The sequence below is a fragment of the Zalophus californianus genome, chromosome 3 (assembly GCF_009762305.2).
Source record: "Zalophus californianus isolate mZalCal1 chromosome 3, mZalCal1.pri.v2, whole genome shotgun sequence".
NCBI classification, from domain to species: domain Eukaryota; kingdom Metazoa; phylum Chordata; class Mammalia; order Carnivora; family Otariidae; genus Zalophus; species Zalophus californianus.
The window spans coordinates 163,461,082-163,481,842 of NC_045597.1; the positions used below are offsets into that span (position 1 = coordinate 163,461,082).

The 20,761-nt window shown below is 41.9% G+C and overlaps 1 pseudogene; it reads right to left on the reverse strand.

Annotated features, from left to right (window-relative positions):
* Window positions 1-2,501: 2,501 nt before the first annotated feature.
* Window positions 2,502-13,588, reverse strand: LOC113920253 (annotated as a pseudogene).
* Between the last annotated feature and the right edge of the window lie 7,173 nt (window positions 13,589-20,761).

Here is a 20,761-nt window from a genome sequence, read left to right on the forward strand (position 1 = left end):
GTCTATTTATTTTTTAGTTTTTTTCAAAAGGAGTGTCCTCGTTACTCCACTTTGCCAGAAGTAAAAGTCCCCAACTTTATGACTTCTGAATGTGGTTGATGAATAATATATTTGGAGAACAGAATAAATTACATCTTGAATGATCAGTTAAAGCTTCTTAACGGTTTAGGATACCTTAGCAAAATTTATGTCATTTTCAAGTGTCAAAACATAATTCTCATAATTTTGTACTCATAATTTTCATATAAATATATAGCAAGTATCAGTTTTATTTCTCATTAATGAGGTAACCAGAAAGATGATAAATCCTGTTAGAAAACTAAGACACTGAGAAGGCAAATGATGTATTAGGAGGGAGGGAGGGAGAAAGAGAGAGAGAGCAAGAGTGAGTGAGAATATAAATGGAAAAATATGCTGGAATACAATTGTTAAATTAGATACAAAACTCATTCGTGTCCCATAGGCCAATAAAATCGTAACATTTGGGGTTATCTTCTCAGTTGAATAGAAATAATTTTAATTCTATTATACAAAAACTCATTTTTATAGTATTCATTTCCACAAATTAACATATAATCTTTACAGACTTAAACATATCTTACAAATGTCTTATGTCTTAAAAAATGACCTTGGGTGGGCTTAAGACCAGTTTTAGGAAGGCATTGAATGGACATAGTCATTTTTTTTGACTCTCCAAGTTTTGGAAACCTTCTTAACATAAGTATTACCTATAAGTCAATGAGATTTGCCATTACCTAGATGGTCACTCTGGGTCTATGTTTGCTCAGGTAATGAAAAAATTAGCATTTTATAACTGCAGTTACATGTTAGAATCACTTGGGGGAGCTTCAAAAAATTACCAAAGCCAGTAATATTCGACTATAAATATGTGTACCACATCTTCTTTATTCTTTCATCTATGGATGCACCTAGAGAGCATAATGAACACTAAGGGAAATAAGTCAGTCAGATAAAGACAGATATTATGTGATTTCACTCATATGTAGAATTTAAGAAACAAAACAAACGAACAAAGAAAAAAAAGAGGCTCTTAAATATAGATTACGGGGCACCTGGGGGGCTCAGTCATTTGAGCATTGGATTTTTGATTTTGGCTCAGGTCATGATCTCAAGGTCATGGGATCAGGCCCTGCATTGGGCTCTGTGCTGAGCGTGGAGCCTGCTTGGGATTCTCTCTCCCTCTCCCTCTGCCCCTCCCCCTGCTTGTTCTCTCTCTCTCTCTCTTAAAAAAGTCTATCTATCAATCATCTATCTATCTATCTATCTATCTATCTATCTATCTATCTATCATCATCTATCATCTATCTTTCTATCTATCTATCATCTATCTATCTATCTTCTATCTTTCATGAACTGGTGGTCTCCAGAGGGGAGGTGATAGATAAAGGGGATTAAGAGTACACTTATCTTGGGGAACCTGGGTGGCTCGGTCATTAAGCGTCTGCCTTTGGCTCAGGTCATGATCCCGGGGTCCCGGGATCAAGCCCCACATCGGGCTCCCTGCTCGGTGGGAAGCCAGCTTTTCCCTCCCCCACTCCCCCTGCTTGTGTTCCCTCCCTCACTGTGTCTCTCTCTGTCAAATAAATAAATAAAATCTTAAAAAAAAGAATACACTTATCTTGATGAGCATTGAATAATGTATAGAAATTTTGAATCATATTTTACACCTTAAACTAATAGAACGCTGTATGTTAATTATACTTCAATATAAAACAAAACACCACCAAAGCCAGGGTCTCCTCCTAGACTAATTACATTAGACTCTGAGGGTGAAGTCAGGGCATCATTAATTGTTTAAAAGTCCTCTATTTATTCTAGTGTGCAGCCAGGGTTGAAAACTACTGGTTTAGCCTGGGTTTCTCAGACTTCTTTCAATAATAATGCTCTGTGATTCTATGGCTTGAAATACAGGGAACTCACTTTTCCACTGAAGAAAGTAGACATAAATACTAACTCTGCTAGCTTTCTTGTACTACCAGTGACTTGGAAATGATTAAAGGCTGCCAGCATTCATTCTATGGTGTGGAAGCAGTGGGAAAGGCCAGGGGTGGGATAGCTGAATGACTGGTCTTTGTGTTCCAATTAGAAATAGTCAGCTCGAGTTGCTGGAAAGAGATAGGAATGTCTGTTGATAATGTCTTTAAAAAAAAAAAAGAAAAGAAAAATCAAAATTCATTTTGTGCCCCTGCTTCTATACTGTTGAGCTCATCCATACTCCCAGAGCAGCCAGAACAGGTGTTCTTTCACAGTTATTACTGGAGACTGCATTTCTGATTTAAGACTATGTATGAATAAATCAAGACTATGACCCATAATATCTGTAAAAAAAAAATAATGCAACAAGTATAAGCCTTTAAGATGATTTCAAATAATGAAATTCTTCAAATTCTATTCTTTCATGCTTGTTGGGTAGTTTTTTTTAATTGAAAACCTTTTTTTTTCATTTTAACAGTTTATTTAAAGTTGTATATAAAATTACTTTATTCCTGCATGTACTCAATTGTTTCTTCCTTATATTTGCCCTTTCCCTTTCCCACTTGGTGAGATTTGCCTTTACATTTAAGGATCTTTTTTGTGGTCTTTGTCCAGTTTTAGTCTAGTGATAACCACCTTGCTAGGGTGAGTGCCCACATGGACAGTTGTGGCATCTGTCTTCTCTCGCTATACTCGTTCAATGTAGATGACATATTTCTTCCTGTAAACCTGGGCAACTTTGCCCATTTGCTGACCTTTGTAGTTTCCTCACACAGTCTGTACTTCATCCTTTCGGATGGGTATAGATCAAAAGTTGTACTTCTGTCTCAGTTCTTTGAAAAGAGGGGAAGGCATCATCTTCCTGCAAACATGGGAAGGTACATTGAGATGTCTTTTATGGTTCTTGCTCTGGTCAGAAGTCATAAAGGGATTGAACTTCATTTTGGCCATTGGTGCTTTAGCAATGTCTGCAAGAGGGAAGAGAGAAGGGCATTTTTTTTTTAAAGCAAGGGCTTTTGAAACTCTACTCTAAAACTACACTTAGGAGAAACACATAGTAAATGTAACTCGCCAGCCAAAAATTAAAAGAAAAGTCGCTTAACTTGATAAGTTTTTTTAAATGGTAAATTAATGTGGATTTTTTTCCAATTGTATGACTTCTTTTCTTCCATCTGTTAACGCAGTGAGTAGTATTAATAGATATCCAAATATTAAACTGTTTTACTTCTGAGATTGAACCCTACTTGGTCATGATGGATTATTCTCTTAATGTTCTATTTGATTATGTTTCCTCCCTGACACTTTTAATGATAATAATCTTCTTTCTTTTACAGTGAAACATCCCTGTGTGTTGCATTGGGATGGTATTAATTTTCATAGCCATTTGACAGATTAGAAAACTCAGATACAACTGTGGTAAGTGACTTATTAGCCAAGAACAAGTAAATTAGTGACAAAATCTATACTTAAATGTTTAGTGCCTAATTTCTGGCCTAGGAATTTTTTCCCCACTACTCTCCTCTAGTAAATTTGTGTTTTCATCAAGCAAATATCTCAACCATGAAATATTTCAGATAACCTTATAATATTTCACATAACCTTAGAATACTGACTTGAAAACAGAATTTTCAATTCTAGATAAACAATGAACACTGTTTAATATCCTAGTTCTTAATTCTTTCCTTTCCTTCTTCTCTACAGTAACAGTTCTCATAACCACATTTAGTAATCATGGGTTTTGGGGAAGAATATCATGTGGAAGTGGGAGAAGATGAGAACAAGAGAGTTCAGGTGGATGGGTGAGCCATGGGCTGAGCTAGAGAATCCACCTGGATGAGTAGATTTGAGGATGAGGCTGCATGGATGGGCTTAGAGAGGCTCGGACACATTTGTTTGAATTCCCATGTGTGAAATCTACAAGGCAGTAGAGGGTGCAGTTCTGAAAACTCTGGAGAGAGGTTGGGCTGGACATAAACAATTGAATGTGATTGGCATAGAGGTGGTACCAGAGTCTTGGGAATGGATGAAAGCCACCAAGAAGGGTATGGGGAACAAAGAGAAAGGAATGTGAAAGGCCAACATTTCTGTGGATCCAGAAAGAGGAGCCAAGAAGAAACAGAAAGAAGAGTCAGAGAGTTGGAGAAAAGCAGGAGAGGGCAATATCCTGAAAGCTAAGGGAAGAGAGATTCTCCTCTCTTCTCACCCCAACCTTGTCTTCTCCCAGGCTTTCCCATCTCAGCAAATGGCTCATCATCCACTCAGCTGCTCAGGTAAACAAACAGGTACCTTTCTGATTACCTCCCACTCCCAACCTCCTCCCATCAGCAAGTCATATCAATTCAGCTCCTAATATTTATGAATTTCGGCACTTTTCCTTCCATGGGCACCCCATGGCTCCAAGACACTAACACCTCTCCCCTGGACAACTGTAACAGTCTTCTGAGTGGCCTCCCTGCTTCTGACCTTGTTCTCCCTCTACCTAGACCATTTTCCACCTAGCAGACAGAAGAACACTTTTTACAAAAGCACAAATAAGATCATGTCCTTCTCCTGATTAAAATCCTCCAGTGGGTTCTCATTGCACTTTGACTAAAATCCAAACTTTTCATGACCTAAGTGGACCCACATTTGGCCCCTGTCCAACTCTTCAACCCCATCCTGCACATTCTCCCACTACTGCTTACTAAATCCAGCCAACAGCCTTTTGTCTGTTCTTTGAACATACCAAGTCCATGTTCCCTCTGGGCCCTTGCCTTTGCTTATCCCTTTGTCTAAAGTGCTCTGCCCCAAACCTATGCAAGGCTGGCTCTTACCCTTAGTTAGGCCTCAGCTTAAATAGTACTTCCAAAGAGAGGTCTTCCCTGACCACCCCATCTAATTAGTAGACACATACTGTATTAGTTTGCTAGGGCCGCCATAACAAAGTATCACAGACCAGGTGGCTTACACGACAGAAATTTATTGTCTCACCTGCTGGAGGTTAGAAGTCTAAAATGAAGGTACTGTCATGGTTGGGTTCCTTCTGAGGGCTGTGGAGGAGAATCTGAGCCAGCCTTCTCTTCTTGGCTTGTACATGGCTGTCTTTTTCCTGTGTCTCTTCACATCATCTCCCTCTATGTGAATTTCTGTGTCCAAATTTCCCCTTTTTATAATAAGGACCCCATCATATTGGATTACTATCCTAATGATCTTCAACCTCACCACCTCTGTAAGGACTATTTCTAAATGAAGTCACATTCTGAGGTACTGGGGGTTAGGACTCTAACATCTGAAGGGATGCAGTTCAGCCCACAATGCCCACACCCAATGGACATCACATTGAGCAGTTTCATTTTCTTCACAGCATTTGTCTTTATCTGAAATTACGTTGTTCATTTTTTGCTCACATTTTGTTATTTGTCCCTGGAAGCTCCACAGAACAGGAACCTTGCCTGTCTTTGGAACAGACTCTGCTGGTGCCCCTGACATATCCCCTGTTACCATAGATACCAGCAGCTTCTCACTGCAAGCCTCGGCAATGTTCTGTCTGAGGCTTCCTCAAGCATACTTGTCCTTTAGTGAGGCAGACTGGAGATGCCAGAAGTTACTGACAGATGAGGGGAGACAGAATACCCTAGTTTCCTCTCCTCCCTGTCAGGGACAGTGCTGAAGTTTGCTTTCTGCTGTTTCTGAGAGGTCCAAAGCAGGACTTAGCCAAATTATCCTTACTGCTCATGAATATACCTATATTGGCTTCCCCGTCTTCTCTGTTTACTTCCTTACTCCCCTACCAGTGTTTCTAGAGTCTCTCACCAAATAAACTACTTATAGTGAACTCTTGTCCCTAGGTCTGCCTCCTGGAGAAACACAACCTAAGACAGTCTTTATCACTGTATTCCTGTCCCCTAAAACCGTATATAATGCAACATTTATGGTTAATGGTCAATAAACCATGACAATTTAATCAGTAGAGGGTGGTGGTAATAGACATGGCCAAACACTGTGGAAAGAAGTCCAGTAGAAGAGACCTTTAAAAAAAATGTCAATTTGGTAATTGTGAGATCAGTGGCCACTGCTAGAGGAGCTTATTAGAATGGCAGGGGGCAAGTCTGATTTTGGTGGGCAAGATGAAGTGAGAAAGCTAGGAGCCACGGACAGGAAAGAATTAACTTCATATGACAGCGGGATGGAAGGAAGCGGGTTTTTTATTTTTCTGGATGAGAACAATTTGAGCCTATTTGAGGCTGATTCAATGGAAAAGGAGAGAAAGATGATACAAGTGAGAAGAGGGGACAACTAAAGGTCAGGGTCTTAGATGATAAATTAGAGGCTGGGTTAGTGAGTACAGGTGGGGGAGTTAGCATGCGGAAATAGAGGCCTCTGGTCTTCCAGGAAAGGAGGCAGGAGGTAAGAACTTATAAACAGAAATAGGAACAAACATACAAATATACAGTAATACTCTCTCTTTTTTTTTGTCTGATTTCAAAAGTGACAGGGGTTCATTGCAGAACATTTGGAATAATAACTAAATTTATTAAGTACTTACAATATTTCAGGCTCTGATCTATGTGCTTTACATGTGTTAACTCATTCCCTCCTTCAATCTACCATATGAAGCAGGTACTGTTTCTCTGTCTTTATTATAAGGAGAGAGCCTGAGTCAATATGCCCAAGGTCACAAGACTGATCAGAATGGCAGATCAGGATGTGAACCTACTTTGTCTGCTTCCACAGTCATTCTGTACTAACTGCAAAGGACAGCCCAAAAGGAAAATTTATCCATCAGAGAGAATAAATAAATACATATGAAATACCCAGACAGATAGAGAAATCACCAGGAGGTTGCTGCCATTTCTTCCCTTTTCTCTTGGAAGTAGGTGGGGACCCTGAAGCAGGGAATGGGGGTGAGTAGAACTCATTAATAGAAATAGTTTGAAGATGTTTCTTCTGGGAAAGGAGAAAGGAACTGATGAGGGATTTTGAACAGTGCTGAAGAGTCAGCTTGAGGTTGCAAATACTAAATTGGGGGAAGATCAATCAGCATCATTCCGTGATTTTTCTCAGGGGCACTGACCTAGTGGTTGGGGTAGAATTTGCCATGGGAGGTCCACGGAAAGTCAAGAGAAACTGATAAAAAAAGAAGGTGTGGTGAAATGACTGCATCTTCATTTGGGATCCCTGAAGGCAGACCTTGGGGCAGATATTTGAGAGCAAGCAGTTTCCAGGGAGACGATCGTAGGTAAAATGCTGGTAGGGGAAGGGAGGGTAGGGAATGATGCCAATAAAGGTGTGCACTGTAGACAGTGGGAGCTTCATCCTGATGGGGGACTCTGGGAGCCAGCGTGGAAATACATCTCACTTATCTCCCTTGAGGGGATTTCCATTAGCTAATGGTTAGGACTGCTCCAGGGGTAACCATGCAGGAGCTGAGAGCACCACACTTGGAGATACAGAGAACTTGGGTGGCCAGAAAAAGGCTTCAGGCAAACAGATGTTGGCTGTTGGGGGTCTGGTCTCCTGGTGTCTATGGGAAAATAAGCCCTGAGGGGATAAAGACCAGGCATCAGGAGTGTCTGCTACAGACAGACCATGGATCTGTGGTTGGGTCAGAGAGGTAGCAGACCTGTAAGGAGCCTAGGAGAGCAAGGGAACAGTTGGAAGAACATCTTTTTTTTTTTTTTTTTAAAGATTTTATTTATTTATTTGAGAGAGAGAGAGAATGAGAGATAGAAAGCACGAGAGGGAAAGAAGGTCAGAGGGAGAAGCAGACTCCCTCCTGAGCAGGAAGCCCGATGTGGGACTCGATCCCAGGACTCCAGGATCATGACCTGAGCCGAAGGCAGTCGCTTAACCAACTGAGCCACCCAGGTGCCCCCATGGAAGAACATCTTTTTGAAAATTATTTTAAATGGGTAATATTGGCACAGGGAATAAAATCCAAGTATGAAAGAATATGCAGTGAGAAGTAAATCTTTTCTCACCATCCATCTCTGTCTTCTACTGTTGCTAGTGTCCTCTATATCCTTTTAGAGATAGTGTGGTATGTATTATAGGTGTAGATATTTATATTACAATAATTATATTACAGGTATAGGTACTATATACACAAACTGGGTACAGTTAATTTTTTTATACACATAATTATATTACAGGTATAGGTATTATATACACAAACTAGGTACAGTTAATTTTTTTATACACATATTTATATTACAGGTATAGGTATTATATACACAAACTAGGTACAGTTAATATATATATATATACATATATATATATATATATCTCATTTATTTTTACATAAATTACCCCATATAAGTGGTAGCATATAATATACTCTGCCTCTTTTACAGGGGTATCTTGGGAGAAGCTTTCATATTATTGCATTTAGATTTGCCTCAATTTTTTAAATAACTGCATAGCATTTAATTCTATGTATGGATTTACTTAATGAGTCTTTTGTTGATAAATTTTTTAAAGTCTTTTTTTTCTGAAATAATTATTCTTATACATGTGTGCTATTGAGCACACTCCAGTGATCTATAGGATAAGTTCCTAGGACTAGCATTGCTTGGCCAGAGAGCATGTGCATCTAAAATATTGAGAGATAGTGCTGAACTTCCTTGAACCAAGGTACACACCCATGGGATTGACCATCGTAATGAGGCCAAAGAGCAGAAGGACAGGAATAGGGAGGAGAAGAGGGAGGGGCAGTTGGACAATGAAATGTCAGATATCAAGATTCTGGTATAGTAGTTCCATTCCTGCCAAAGTCCAGAGTGTGGCCATACCAGGAAGTTGTTGGCCTAGAGTGGTGTGCAGGTGAAGGTCAATGACGCAGAAGTCCAAAGAACTATGAGGTGTCAGAATAACTCACCCAGATGACGAGCCAGCCAGTCTATCCTGGGGTTTGTCATTATATTAAGCTGTGAAATGCATTTAGAGAAAACTTCAGCTTTATTATTTATGTATTTATGTTTAAAAGATTTATTTATTTATTTTGGAGAGAGAGAGAGAGAGCACATAAACACAGGGGAGGGGGCGGCAGAAGGAGGGGGAGAGAATCTCAAGAGATTCCCTACTGAGTGCGGAGCCCCACGTGGGGCTCCGTCTCATGACCCTGAGATCATGACCTGAGCTGAAGTCAAGAGTCAGAGGCTTAACGGACAGTCACCCAGGTGCCCCTCAGCTTCCCTTTAAATCTAGCAAGGAAAAGATGCCAGATGCCTACCAGTCCTTTCTACTCTGTGGAGCAGAAAACTCTTCACACTTAAGCTGAGGGAGAAGTACATCAATCAACATGGCTGCCCCAGGGGACAGGAGATGATGTCTCTATTTTTTTTTTATGATGGCATCTGTGGCAGTGGGACTGGCAGGGCTGTTCTCCTGAATCCTTCAGCTTCGAAGGAACATCACTTGGGTCTGTGGGTAACTCATTTTCCAACATCTCCAGTCTTCCAAGCATTGCTGACATTGTCAAACCAACCCTGGCCTGGGCACCCCTTTCTTGGTAATAAAACCAATAGCAAGAATAGCAACAATAGAGGGTAATGTGCTGAATCAGTTAGGATTTGTGTTCAGCAGCAGGTAGTTTAAACACTGGTTTAAACCAGAGAGGAGTTCTCTTTCCTCTGGGGTAACACGGAGTCCAGAGATAAGCATTCCACAAAAGGTGTAGCATTTCCACAATGCCAGTGGTATCTCAGACTTCTTTCTGCTCTGCTTCCCCAGTGCTGACTTCTACCTCATAGTTTCTGGATGGCTGCTGGAATGTTAGCCCTCATGCCCATGTTCCATGCTGGAAGAAGGAAGAAAGGGTCAAAGATAAAAGGGAGCGTGCCAGATGAATCACCTTTCCCCACCCCTACCTTTTAATGAACTTTCCCAGAAGCCCCACTCAATAATGGAACTTAAATCTCATTTTACAGAGTAGTAAGTCACGTGGTCACCCTTATCTGAATCATGGTCATCACAAGTCAGTGGTACTTAAGTATATCTATAGAGTCGTGTAACCATCGCCATCATCCATTTCCAGAATGTCATCATTTGAAATAGAAACTCTGTACCCACTAAACAATGCCCCCTCCTTCCCCATCTCCTCTCAGCCACTGTTAACCTCTCATTTACTTTCTGTCTGTATGAATTTGCATATTTTAGGTATTCATAGAAGTGATCGTACAATATCTGTCCTTTTGGGACATGCTCACTTAACTTAGCATAATATTTTCAAGGTTCATCCATATAGTAGCCTGTGTCAGTGCTCCATTCCTTTTTATGGCTGAATAATATTCCATTGTGTGGATATACCACACTTTGTTCATCTGTTTGTCTGTCGATGGACGTTTGTGTTCTGTCTTAGTCTGTTCGGGCTGCTATAGCAAAATACTGATTCTGGCGGCTAGAAGTGCCAGTGTGGTCTGGCTCTGGTAAAAGCCCTCTTCTGGGCTGCAGTCTTAAACTTCTTGTTTTTCCTTATATGGTGGAAAGGTGAGGGATCTCTGTGGGGCTTCTTTTTAGAGGGACACTAATCCTATTCATGAGGGCTCTACCCTCATGACCTAATCACTTCCCAAAGATCCCATTTCTTGTCTTTGTGTATGTGTTTATGTTTTATTGCTTTAGTAATGATTCTTCCTCATCTCTTAATATCGTCACATTGGACATCAGGATTTCAACATATTAGGGAGACACAAGCATTGAGACCATTGCAGGTTGCTTCTATGGTTATTGTAAATCATGCTGCTATGAACACTGATGTACAGGTATCTGTTTGAGTTCCTGCTTTCAATTCTTCTAGGTATGCACCTAGAATTTGCTGGATCATGTGGTAATCCCGTGTTTAGCTTTTTAAGGAGCCAGAAAATGCACTTTACATTTTGCATTTTATTTAGTTTTTACAAACTTGGAATTGTTGAGACCACACAATGAAATTCTAATGGAGAGGATCCTCCTACTCTGGATCCAACAGATTGTTGCTGCCTTCTGAGTAGGGGACTTCTGAGTCATGTATGCTAAAGTGAGCTGGATGGAGTTGTCTCCATTTTAGAAATGGATAACAAATAAAGAAGGCTAAGTTACTCTTCTCTTGGTAAAGAGAGCTTCACTAATTTTTCCTAGCTCTGTCCCTAGGAAGCCTCACCAAGAGCTTGTGGGGAGCCTTACTGGGTTTATACTTGACTCCCTTGACCAGTGTGGACTTAGGAACACCACCACACCATGAGGTTCTAGGCAGGAGCTATCTCCATCCCTACGCTCGACCTCAAGCCAACCTGTCACAAATTTATTAAGGAAATGGAAGATGAACTTAGTTATTCCATGATCCAGTAATAGTTCTAAGTGTGCACTAGTATATTGGGTAACAATATGGCCCCAAAGTTGGATGGCTTGTGTTCGGATCCCAGCTCTACAGTCTGTTTGTTGTGTGATCTTCATGGAGATTATTTAACTTCTCTGTGCCTCAGCTTCCTCATCTGTAAACTGAGGATTCATAACAGTGATTCATTCATAATAGTGCTTTAATTTTCATATGATTGTTGTGAGGGTTACCTGAGTTAACACAGTTAAGAAGTGCTTTAGAAAGATGCCTGAACTCTGGAAAGGCTACGTGGGGGTAGTGTTAGCAGTATTGACATTATGATTATACCCAGGAAGTATAAATTCTATAAACCATAATAGTTAACAGCAAACGAACTATGGATCAGTATTTATAGTGCTGGTAACTAAAAAACAAAACAAAACAAAACAAAATTAGGAGGACACACATGAACAAAGCATGGAGAGACACACTCAGATGGGTTGAAAAAGTCACTTTTCATTATCTTTGGTCTGATGTTACAAGCCTGGAAAATGCTAACCACTTGGCCTCTTAAAAATTTTTTTTAAATTAATTATTTGAGAGGGGGCGTGGGGAGGGGCAGAGGGAGAAGGAGAGAGGGGAAAAAAATCTCACGCAGACTCCCCACTGAGCGCAGAGCCCAACGCGGGACTCGATCTCACAACCCTGAGATCATGACCTGAGCAGAAATCAAGAGTCAGACACTCAACTGACTGAGCCACCCATGTACCCCTTGGCCTCTTAAATTTGTTTCTCACCTCCAAGTTGGAGATAACTGCTATTTTCATTGCATCATTCTAAGGATTTACTGAGGCAAAGATAGGACTTCATAAATTATTATCACTAAACAAATATAAACACTTAAATTAACAACATGAAATAGCCCTTCAGCTACAACTGTCATCGTCCAGATGGATCTGGTTTGTGAACAGGCTTGGCATAATACCAAGGGAGGTTATGGAAAACATGGAGGAGGTTCAGAGGCCAAGGACAGACATGAGGAAGAGTTGGAGTTTCTATGTAGTGCACTGGACCAGATTAGTATCTGCCCACTGAGGATGTGGGTAGGATGAGCTGCACCAGAGTCTGAGGAATTTGAGCTAAGTTTTATACAGCATTGAAATTAAAATACCAGAAAGCGTTCTTGAAGAAACTGGTGAAATCTGAGTCTCTCTCCATGGTTATCCAATGGAATAGAGACAGAAGCTACACAGCCAGTCCGTGGTTGTAGCAAAGATGGGGGATGGACTGGAGGCTCTCCAGCCTGGAGGCAGCCTGGTTACCAGACTGACCTATGATGTCATCTGGACTAGGTATTTATTTAGCAGTCAACTTGCGCCATCTATGGGTCAGTATGTTTCTTTGCAATTTGAGGACCCTAAGCCACTGTGACACCTTCGGATACAATGTGGTTGATTTCATTTTTGTGAAAGCCTTATTTCATGTTTTGGTTTACTTGTTTTTGTTTTGGGTAGATTCAATACTTTTTGTGACTATCAAGAATGTTCTTTTTGTAACCAAGGAGAAATTTTGCTTTGGGATGCAGATGTGCATGAAGAAGGACCTGGATGTCTAGATTCCATTTGGTGATATGTTTCTTATTAATAGCCAGGGAATGCTTTCCTCTATTAAGGGACTAAGGGGACATTTTAAAAAATCCTGTGAGGCTTGCATTTCCCCGTAGTTTACTGGAAAAGGGGATGGGCCAGGAGTCGGAGCCATTTCTGCTTTCTATTGTCCCACGTTTTATTCTTAGCACTGATTAGGACAAAAGAACCCTCAGGTGCTGTGAAGGGAAATCAGGGAGGACTGTCTGGAGGGGATGAGGTGGGTTCTGGATTTTAGAGGAAATGAGAGTCACAGGAAAGGAGGAGAAGGTCACCTGTCCTCTGTGTCGGCAGTTCAAGAGGGCCTTCCATAGAGAGAGAAACTCGTTGCTCATGAGGTTGTCTCATGAAGCTTGTTTCCATTCAGTCTCCATGTCTATGGCACCTGTTTGCTTCTGCGCTAAGCTCCCTCACCCTCTCCCTGGTCCGACCATACTGGTGGTCTCTTTTAGTTTCTGGAAAACCCCTTGTTCTCTATCACTAGGGGCTTTTGCCACAGCTGCTCCCTCTGCTTGAAGTGCTCCTCATCCTGGTAAGTCTTCTTCATCCCGTAGATTTCAGCTTACCAGTCACTTCCTGGAGAAGGCCTTGCCTGGTCCCCTTGCTCGTGCCGCACGCTGCGTTCCTACCTCTCCTATGGAACTAACATCACACTTGTAGGGCTACAGGTCCAACATTTGTCTTCGGGATTGTAGGTAGGACACCCTGTCTGTATCTCATTCTCCAGTAAGAGGCACCTGAAGAGATCAGGAGGGAAGAATAGCAGCAAAATTGTACATGTTCCATTATTAAGTTTTCTTTGGAGATTTATTTTAGAAACCAAGCAAAAGATAACCGAATATGCCCAATCACTAACTCATGGTAGGGTTGGGAGAGGGAATGTTGTGGGTGCTCTTTTCCCAGCACAGCAATGGGACAGGCCCCCCTGTTTTCTGATCCTGTGGGAGTGAAGGGGAAACACTCTGGGGGGTGGTTGTCTTTACTCCTGTCCCCGAAGTTGGAGTAGGTTAGTGACCATGCAGAGAGGTCTCCTAGGTGAAGCATGACAAGACCACCGGACGCAGGAAGGGAGAGAGAACTTGTCTCCATCAATGAATTGAGAAAAGCCATTTCCCTGAGTGCAGAGAATTGGAAAAATTACATCCATAGCGCAATCCTTTAAAACATGTACTAATAATATGTAATACACTATAAATAAACTACAAAGAAGACTATGCTGAGGCTTGAGTGTGTTGAACCCAATGGTAGAGCTGAGCATTTTGAACTGGGAGGGGATAAGAAGAGAAGGGGCCAAGTGATCCAGGTCTATGTTTCTTTTTTATTTTGTTATGAATACAGTAAAATCTTGGGATTATGTTCAAAATAATAATAATATATGATTTTGAAGGTGAGAAAGAGAAATGGTATCCTGTGAAGTGATTTTGGCTGCAGTATTTGGAGGTCAGTCCAGGAAAAGGGGGTGAGTGTTAGGACTGGAGCCAAATCCACGAGGCAGGGTCTGGAGGAGGACCTGGGGCTTAGAGTCTGTGGTGTGCTCAGGGTCCCCAGTGAGGTTGCCCAGCTGTCAGAGGGCACCTGGCTCCACAGTTAGTGTCAAGATGGTCCTGGAAAACTGTTCCCAAAGTTTTGTAGGCAACTGTTGCCTCACCTGTCTCAGGGCCATATGAGTGTCCTGTCAACATTATTTGAGGCTTATGAGAGAATTGCTTCGGGTTGCCAGGGGGAAACACTTGGTTTTGCAAAGGTGGGACAAAAATAGGAGTTGGAGTTTGCATGCAGTCCTGGTCACTTGACTCCTGGTTGGCTGAAGAGATGTGAGGATACCAAGGGGAGGGCAGGATAATAGGTCTTGATGGCTGTACCCTGGCAGTAGTGTTTCCTGGGTAATGAGGCCAAGGCATAAGGGGTATGCCTTTAAGGTTTAGAAAACCCATGTAAGCTCAAAGGGAGCTTACACCCCTTTAAGGTTTAGAAAACCCATGTAAGCTCAAAGGGAGTTGCTTATGCTATACCCACAGAATTGACTAGAATCTTTGAATCCAGTTTGGCTAACACCATGATCCTTTCTCGACAGGGAAAAAAACCTCAAGTGTTGGATTTAGGAATATGTATTGAGTTTCAACTGGCCGTACAACATTTCATGGCTCCTTTCATTGTTCTAAAGCCCTCCCTTGCTAATAAATAAAGATCTGGCCCTTCAGAGTTTCTTCTGAAGAACCCATCCTTTAGGGGTTGCATAGGGCAGTGGAAAAGAGCATTGACCTGGCAGGGAGTCTGGGTCCCACTCCCAGCTTCACCATGAGCAATCCCCAAGAGCAAGTCACGTCACCCATCTGGAACCCAACCTCCTCACTGTAAGATGAAGGAGCTAATATTCCTTCCATGTCTAACATTGTATAATTCTATGATCTAGTAAGTGGATGTAGTGATGTGTCTTGGTTCTAGAAAACAAATAGAGGCATCCCTCCTGTGATGCACTGAATGTATCCCCCTAAAATCATATGTTGAAGCCCTAAACCCCAGGGTGATGTATATGTATATGTATATGTATATGTATATGTATATGTATATGTATATGTATATGTATATGTATATAGGGCCTTTAGGGAGTTAATTAAGGTTAAATGAGCTCATAAGTGTTGGGTCCTAATCCAATAGGACTGCTGTCCTTACAAGAAGAGAAAGCCACCAAATCTCTCTCTTTCTCTCTCTTTCTGCTTGTGCACAGAGGAAACACCACATGAGGAATTGGTAAGAAGGTGGCTGTCTACAACAAGAAGAGAGCTCTCAGCAGATACCAACCCTGCTGGCCCCTTGATCTTCCAGTCCCCAAGACTGTGAGAAAATAATTTTCTTTTGCTTAAGCCGTTCTGTTACGGCAGCCCAAGCAGACTAAATCATTTCCTCAGCCCCCAAGAACTAGACTATGATTTATTGGTCTGTGGCTTCTGGGTGAGTTTGTATTTAACTTTTTCCATTGACAAAGGAACAGCAAAATAAATGGGATCCTGGAAAAGAAGACATTCCTATGTTGGGGCATTTATAGGCGATGTCTCTTAAGGCCCTAGTGACCAAGTCTTTCTCAGGGTGGAGTCATGGATGTCTCTGCAGTATTTTCTCTGACACCAACCAATTTTCTGACACCACCTGGGTGTCCAACAGTTCAACTCAATTCTGACATTATCCGCCTGGAGTTAGCACTAGATCCAGCAAGTTAAAGGACTGCCCTCACATTGGACACCCATTGTGAGTGCCAGGCCACCTGTACTACTGATCAACCAGCTATAAATCAGGGGTTCTCATGACCCCTTCCTGAGGTTTGGCAGTTTGTAAGAACGGCTCATGGAACTCAGGAAAACTTTACTTACATTTACTGGTTGATTATAAAGGATACAACAAAGAAATAGCAAAATGGAAGAGATATATAGGGCAAGTTATGAGGGGGGTGGGGACAGATTCAATGCCCTCTTTGGGCGCTCAATTTTCCCAGCACTTCGATGTATTTACCAACCCAGAAGCTCTCCCAACCTCATTGTTCAAGAGTTTTTATAACCTGGGGTGCTGGGGTGGTGCAGTTGGTTAAGTATCTGACTCTTGGTTTCGGCTCAGGTCGTGATCTGAGGGTCATGAGATGGAGCCCCGAGTAGGGCTTAGTGTGGAGTCTGCTTAGACTCTCTCTACGCCCCCTCCCTCTGCCCCTCCCTACCTCTCTCTAAAATAAATAAATAAATCTAAAAAAAAAGAGTTTTTATAACCCAATTTCTAGTCCTTCTCTCCTTTCCACCAAGGCCAGTGGGTGGGGCTGAATGTTTCAACCCACTGGTCACTTCCTCTTTTGGGTGATAAGCTCCATCCTGAGGCCAGCTAAGGGTCTTACCTTAAGTCACATTATTAGCATAAACTCAGGGGTGATTGAAAGGAGCTCATTATGAATAACAAAAGACACTTCTATCCTCAGGAAATTCCAAGGGTTTTAGAAGCTCTGTGTTAGGAACCAAGGATAAAGACCAAATATATTACTTATTATACTATGATGTCCAACACATATAATTCTCAGTCTTGGGTGGTCCCCTTGTAGTTGTGGTTGAACCTGGGGGACTACTTTCTGCGCAAAAATTGAGCACTGAAATCTAGAAAAGATGTTATTGACTCAAGAAGTTTTCTACAAGTTCTGCCAAAATATCTTGGTTGTGGGGCATTGGATAAAGTGGACAGCTATGGTGGGGCAAGTGGACTGCAGGATTTCCAGAAGGGAAGGTCCACACTGTGACCTCAAAGACCCAGATCAAAGGACAAAGAACATGGAGGTGTGGAGAGCTGGGCTTGTAGGTCCTCTCTTCCTTGGGTGTTCCCCATTTAGGGGCTTGGCACCAGCTGGACAGTGAGTAATCTCTCAGGACCCACCTGTTCCAAGGACCCACAGAGGAGAAACAGGAGCAGACAAGCAGCAGAAGAGCAGGACACCAAATATTGGGGGAGGCTGTCCCTGTGGGGAGTCTAAGGGATCTGAAGACCCAAAGTAACAGCAATATGAGGGTCCATGGACTTGATCTGGACCCTGAGCTTTCTGTGGGGCAGCTTTCTTGGTGTGACAAGATGTTGACGTTACTCAGTGGGGTGGACAATGCAGGGCCAAGGGACAGCTGTAGGTTCCTGTGACCACACTGTGCCTTGTCCTGCTGTGAGCATTATGCGCATGCACTTGGACAGCCCCAGATCCAGCCAGCCATACCCAGGGCCTGTGGTGAAATCTTGATTCTCATTCCTGGTATGGGAAGTATATTTAATTTGGAAAAAGACCATACTGAAATCTGACTTATCATGATACTCTCAAAGCTGTCTGTGAAGCAAAATTATTTCCTTCTTTTTTATCAGGCACTGATACATCTACATCAGAGTTCATAATGCCATTCCAAAGGCATTTGCTGAGAATCTTGGAGGTGAAGGACTTTTCTGAATCCTCATAGAAATAAATATTTTTAAAGAGTAGGTATATCTTATAGTTTTCTGTTTGTGAAAGTTTGCTATCTATGGGCCAGATGGAGATTTTTCTATATCCAGAACACTGGATTTTCCAGAGTGCGTGTGGGATTTTATTGTATAAGTGTATATGAGAGTGCATATATACATTTAATCTATGTAGGAGAACAGATAGAAACATGCACTTTTCACGCACTTTAGAAACATTTTTAAAAAACCAGATTATTTTGCTAATGAAACATTTTTGTAGAGGTATCAAAGAGTGTAACACTTGGAATTAATTGGAGTACTGTATGAGCATCTAACATGATCTTTCTGTAAATGTAGAGATGTTAAAGCCTGCAATCTAATTTACTTCTGAGTCCTCAACCAACCTCACTTGGTACTCTATACAGGATACACCCTTGCTAAAATTTTGTCGAATTAGTTTTTTTTTTTAAAGAAAATAGTCTTATTTGAATACCTCTGGAGTTACCTTAACAGAATGGGGAGCCTTATTTAAAACAGACCCAAGAAGACCCAAGGGAGCACAGATTTTTAATTTGTGGTTTTAAATATTCAGTTTATGAGTGCCTATTGCTTCCTGTCTCTTGACAGTTCCTGCATGTACCGCTCAGTTCATTGTTTTGATCTGTTCTATTTATGCTCCACTGAACATGTAGCTTTGTGGGCTAAGAGATTAAAAGCCCCCCAGAGGTGGCCAGCTCTCTGGTGGTGGGTCTGAAGAGAAGGAGAGATCACTTCAGGCCTAAGATTCCCCCGAGGTGGGGACAGCCCGGCTCCAGCTTTCTGAATTTTTATTTTCCCCTTCGGTGCTCAGTCTGTCAGAAATTTCTGTCTTGGTTGTGGGCAGTATAGACTCCAGCTGATTTTCCCTCATTTATTAAAATGGCATTGGTAGGCTTCCTGGCAGAGCTGGGGAGCTAGCTAGGCGTGGGGCTGCAGTAGCAAGGCGGGCTGCCTGCCATCACGCCACGCGGTGCTCGGGGGAGGACGCCATTGCCACTGCCCCGGCCAGGAGCTGAACTCTGTCGCTGCCCTGGAAACGCGCTGCCGTGGAAACACCGCCCTGCTGCAACTGCCCGCACCTCCAGAGAGGGTCTCCGAGGTGCTGCTTCTTTGTGTCACTGAGCACCTGATTCACACTCCAGAGTGGGTGCTCCATCCTGTGCCCGTGACTACCTGCAAGGGATGCCTGGAACGGCCATAGCTGGCATTTCAGTCTTTCGAGTAGCAAGCGGGCCCTGCCTCCCATGAAAACTCATAAGAAAGGCAACTTCAAATACAGGCAGGACATTCAAAGGGTCGGCAGCCAGAAGAAATGACAACTGTCCATGATAGGAACTAAATTAACTAGACTACCCCCCTCTCCCCCAAAGGAGGGTAAAAACCCTACTCTACACAGATTATTAAAAAACAAAGCAATACCTGCCAATAGTAACCATGATAGCAAGGAGATAGTAGTTTATTCCTTACCTTTGAAAACCTTCGCTACTGTGAGAACGATTTCCAATGTAATTGTTTCTTTTCCTTTCTTTCTTCTTCTTCTTCTTTTTTTTTTTTGCTATACTAGGAACTTTCAGCTTCATCTACATATTTTCTTTAAGGGAGTTTTGCCCTTCCCTTTTCCCTTTTTCAAACCCTACATTATTGGTGTGTGATGGTATTGGATTGGAAAGGGTTACAGGTATTTTCCAGTCATGGAGACTGCTAATTTGTACGTAGGGGTTATGTTTCTAGAAACTTCTAAATTGGAGAGCTTCAGTCCTTAAAACCCCTGTGGGGATAATCAGGTTTTCCTTAACTCAATTTAGGCAACATCTCCTTGGATTTTATAAGAAATCAGAAATAGAGCCAAATGGCCACTTTTACTTAGGGGGAAAAAAAGGTGTCATATCTCACTTGATTTGTACTGTGTCACTTTGGCAGTGAAGATTTCCAGTTCGTTTGTGTTCACTCTTACACAGAGGTGCAGTCTCAGAGTGCAGGGCATGTGGCATGATGGTGAGAAAAGGAGAGAGTGATGTGGGCGAGAAGAGTGAGAAGCCAGGGAATGGAGCGTCCCGAATTGTGTTGGAGAAGCCATTTTACTCTCCAGAGAGTGCCCTCCCCACCCTAGACCCTGCTGATGTTGGTCCAGTTATTTTAGAGGGTTCAATAGAGGCAAACATTGTTGCCACAAATGAATTGGGAATTATTCTAATATGATTTCCACCTTCCACTCACAATAACAAGTCTCGATCAAGGGAAAACAGGGAGCAGCAGGTCAATGAGGTAGAAGAAAATTACTCATGTTAGATATTTAACTTATATCATTGTTTAATTAATACACCAATTAGTTAATTCCCTCTATAACCATTTACTAAAACCCTACCACATACTAAGTGCTACGTTTATTATTTATTACCTTTGTTACTTCATTTAATAATCCCTCTAACAACCCTATTTTATGAAGTAGATCTAATTCCTTTCCTTACTTGAGAGATAAGAAAACTGAGGCCCAGAGAGCTTCAGAGGTTTTGGTTTTGGTCAGACTTTTATAGAATGAGGTAGAACAGCACGTCTTCCAATCACGGCTTCTTTTGAACTTTTGAACTTTTTAGGTCATTATCACTGCATTCTTAGAATGTGATCTTCAGTGATGAGTGCATTTCTGTCTCCCATACACTGCGCCAACTGGGAGGAGAGGGAAAGTTCTCATGGGCAGATTGAGAAGAGTGGTTTCACTTATGTAAGGAATGTGTGTCCCATGTCAGGCCCAGCTTAATTAACACTGACCCAGGAGAGCATGACATCACGATGTCAGTTGGAAGCAGGGGAAGATATCACTTGGAAGGGCCCCTTGGTAGTGGGAGCATGAGTGGTG